At 40.2% G+C, this 4,265-nt stretch overlaps 1 long non-coding RNA gene across 1 annotated transcript; it reads left to right on the forward strand.

Annotated features, from left to right (window-relative positions):
• The first annotated feature begins 2,106 nt into the window (after positions 1–2,106).
• Positions 2,107–3,773, forward strand: LOC117244859. Its single transcript, XR_004498697.1, has 3 exons — positions 2,107–2,345; positions 3,021–3,104; positions 3,504–3,773. It is a non-coding gene; the product is annotated as an uncharacterized LOC117244859 (long non-coding RNA).
• Positions 3,774–4,265: the final 492 nt, after the last annotated feature.

Consider the following 4,265-nt stretch of genomic DNA (forward strand, 5'->3'; position numbering starts at 1 on the left):
AGTCATAGAATCATTTAGGTTGGGAAAGACCTTTAAGATCATAGAGTCTGACCATAAACCCAGCACTGCCAAGCCCACCACTACTATTCAAAATGTTTATTAGCACATATATTTCTCTTTATAGTGGACACATGTAAAACCAATTAATGCAAATGTATGCATTGAAGGGGAAATAAAATACCTCTCATGTGAACAGAGAGAAGTAGAGGGGTTTCTTCAGAGAAATTCTAAATATCTCCACAGTGACTCATTTAATCTTTCATTGTACTTTGAGTCATTCCCTCCTCAAAATAAACTTCTTGGGGAAGTAAACAAAGCAGGTAATTAATAAGAATTGTGACAATTAAATACTTTGATACCCCAAAGTGAGAGGAATTTTCTTGTTCTAATTTTTGAGGGTAGAAAAATTCTTCCAGCAAAGTCTGTGTCTCTGAGTGCATTCAAATCTTACTGGGAGCTGCACACAAACTGCTGACCTGCATATAGGTATTTGTTCTCAACTTCAGAGTCTTCTCATTAAAATTCCTTCTTTCATTTAAATGAACAACAAAGCTATCTGCTGATTTTTTTAATTGATTTTTTAATTTTATTTTTAAAGAATAAATGATCATTTAAGGCACAGAAATAGCTCCAGATGAATTATTTCTTACAAATGACTGTTGCTGTCTTCAGGGGCTCTAATCCACAAAGTTGTCATGGAAGGTGTGTAGAAAAATTGAGTTAGAACGTTTTCTATAATTGTGTAACTGCTCTGACTGTATGGTATGTGGATATGTGTAAGGTAAGGATTATAATCAAGTGGATGACACTGGGCTATCAAATTACTGTCTAAATAAAAGAAAAAATTTTCTCAACTAAGTATGACTTTAAATGTGGCTAAAATAATGTATTTTATTATTTTTTTCCTCTCAAAATATTCAGAATGAATATTTGATATATAACCATTTTCCCCACTCAGTTTCTGTTGTACTTCATTTTATAATGGGTGAATGGTAAAAGAAGACAACATTTCCTTAGGCTCAGGTAGGAGCACTAATTTTGATATTACATTGGACTTGATGAATGGATCTCCAAAAAAATTTACAAGGTTTTGTGAGGATCCAGAGGAACCTATGCAGCAAGAACAGTTTAACATCTGCTTGTGCCTCCAGAAGTGCTGGAAGAGAGCTCTGGGCACCTCTTTCTCCCAAAGTATGTTCTACACAGGTCTCCTAATGACTTCATTTCCACACCAAGATGTTAAGACCAAGCAATGAAAGAAAAACACAGCAAGAATTGTCTGAGAGGGAACAAAAGCCCCTACATTAAAGTCTCTAAAAATGAGCTTTTTTTGGTGAAAACTTGATATTATAATGAATAACAGAGCACTTTGCCAGATGAATGGCTGCTAAATATAGCACTTCCATCAGAAGTTTCTTAGATAGTGGGTCTCTAGGTAAATGAACATCCTGCTTCTGCCTTGAAGATGTCTTTATCTTTAAAATTCCAGTCTTTAAAATATTCTTTTTATTCTTTAAAATAACTACAGAGCTCTCTGACAGACCAGGCCAGGCCTGAGAGTGCCCTCCACGATGGCTATCACAGCTTAGACTGCTCTTTGCAGCAGGTTGCTCCAGCCAGGCTGCTCTCATCCCCTCACACATGAATTACTGTAGAATTGGAAAGAGGGGGCTTAGGATTTGGCATTGCAAATGTTTGCACCCTTCCCCCCTTCCCAAAGTCACTGAGTCCAGTATTAAAGATCAGAGAAAACTTTTGTAATGATTCATGAGACACCACTACCCTCCCTCTCTCTGGAGCACCCTGGTTGCCCGATTCCTTATACCCATCAATGCGGGCTTTTATTGCTGCTTAATAATAAATGGTATTTTGTTTGCCTACCTGACACTTTTATTAACTTCAGTCGTGTGCGTATGTGCACATGTTTCTCCAGGCATGATTTCTCTCCAACACCCCCCAAATTAGAAAGGGGGATGGGGAGAAAAAGCACAGCTTTATTTGAAGAGAATTTGTCCCTAATCTGTTGCAGCTGTAGGGGACCATTCGGCCAATTAAACAGAGCAGGCTTTGGCTCCTTCCCAAATGAGGCGACCACATGTTACACTTGGATCGGTCACCTCAGGGGAACAGTGGGTCACAGGGGCATCTGGTTGTCATTTCCTCTCTGGTCAGCATGAGAGAAGCAAGGAGGAAAAAAAAAAAAGTACATTTTATTTATCTCATGTCTTGTTCTGCAGCATCAAAAGGTCCAACAGCATCCAGTCAGAGCAGGAGAGGCTCACACGATGTGATGAAGTCCAGGATTTGGGACTGAGAACTGTGTGGTTGATTTGCTTAGCTTTGAGGTGCCTGCCATTAACCCATTTCTGTTTCTCTGCTGCAATAGTATAAATGTGAAGGTCCTGTTAATGTTGAGGAGGTATGGAAGGTTTGTGCTGCTTTAACTGACTTGGGAGCTGCTCTCCTGGGTAAGAAATGTGCCCCCTCTCTAAGTGAACTGTTCCTCTGCTAGAGACAAGCAAAAAGTTCCTGAGCTGTGGGGAATTGGGGTTTGATAGAAATGTAAGAAATTGTGATCTCCAGCGTCTCAAATGAGTGATGTCATCTCCTGCTCAGCAAATAGTGTAGATGAGGAATTATGAACAATTTAACAGCTGACCTGTAGCTTAATTGACTCCCAAACTGCACATACACCATGGGCTGGAGGGTAACATGGGCTTCAGAGACATCACAGTGAGGTTGTCTTCACAAAATCAGAAACATCTGGTTTCAACTAAACCTAGGCACTAATAAGCTAATACTCATAATGAAGGGGGAAATGCTTCAATGAACTAGTCAGGTCAGTGAACTCCTTTTCCTCTGAAGGTGCCTGGTCCACAATTTCCAAGCTGTTATGGTTAACACAGAGTGATTATTTGGCTTTGCTAATGAAGCAGCATCAATGATGGAAAGGTTTTCTTGATCTGAAAGTTTAATCTTTTCAGTGCAATGAATTTAGAGCTGTAATTCTTCCATTCCAGGGTACTGAGCATCACAGTAGCTAAGGAATCATGAACAAGCCTGTGCAAGAGAGAGGAATTTAAAAATGAGCTTTCTTAGGCAAGGTGAGTGTACATGTTGTTGAAAAAGAGCTGTGAGACCCACTCCAAATTGTTTGAGAGAGGGAGAGTGCCCATGGAGCAGCTGATGAACCATGGCAGCCTCCTTGTAAGGATCAGCCTTGATCCTTTCAGGCTGGGGAGGAAGGACTGGCTTGCTCCCCACATGGTAGAGCACAGCAGATCATATCATGGCCTGATGCCTTGGAGCAGTGTCAGACTTGACACAGGCTTTGCAGGGACAAATTAAGGGACAAACAAAGTTATAGCTGTGTGCTATTCAAAGCAGGGACTTCCTTTTTCATTTCTTTGTAGAGGACAAAGAATGAACAAGTTTAATTTCTCTGTTGTTTTATTAACTCATTTCTTGTCTTTTCCCATGAGATGTTTGTTTTATTTTTCTAGAAGCTGCCCTGGCCTGAAGCCTAAGACCCAGCCTTCCACCTCCTTCATCAGCCCATCATTATGGGCTCTGTTTTTGTCACATATGTCATTTTCCAAAGTGTGCTGTATATGATACATTTGTCTGAAGAATCCTATGATTACCAGTCTGCTTGATTTTTGAAATGTTTGCTATTTTTCTTTATAGCTTGTTCTAACTATGATGAAACACCAGTACATCAAAACTGGAAGTCATATGCAGTTACTAGTAAATGCCTATCAAATGGCTCTAAATCTGAAAGGAAACAGAGTGATTTTGCTTTTGTCAATAGCTCTGACTTTTTCCTTTGGACTTCAAATCCCTTATTCCAATGGTTATTAATATCATAACATTCTACTTTTGCACTTTCAATAAGACCTAGAGGGCTGAGTTTTCAGGGGGTTTAAAATATGGTAGCCACCCCCTGCCAAGGCTGAAGCTACAAAAATGTCAGAATTTGTCCTTGAAAGACACTCTGATTTTGAAATTATGTTATCATCGAGAAGCTTGCCCTCTGATTAGGGTTTCAAACAGATTCAACACAAAACTTGCTCAGAGAAGATATGATCACTTACAAAAGTGATGGCTAAAAGACAGGCTATAGGTAAAGACACCTGGGGGACATGGAGTGCTCCAGACAGTGCCTTTGCAGGCAGTTTCAGCCTGGTGCCAGCAGGAGGGAGCTGCTGACCTGTTGGAGTGCAGGCTGCCTCAGCCCTGGGGAATTTGCCCAATGCAACCCAATG

The sequence above is a fragment of the Parus major genome, chromosome 9 (genome assembly GCF_001522545.3).
Source record: "Parus major isolate Abel chromosome 9, Parus_major1.1, whole genome shotgun sequence".
NCBI classification, from domain to species: Eukaryota; Metazoa; Chordata; class Aves; order Passeriformes; family Paridae; genus Parus; species Parus major.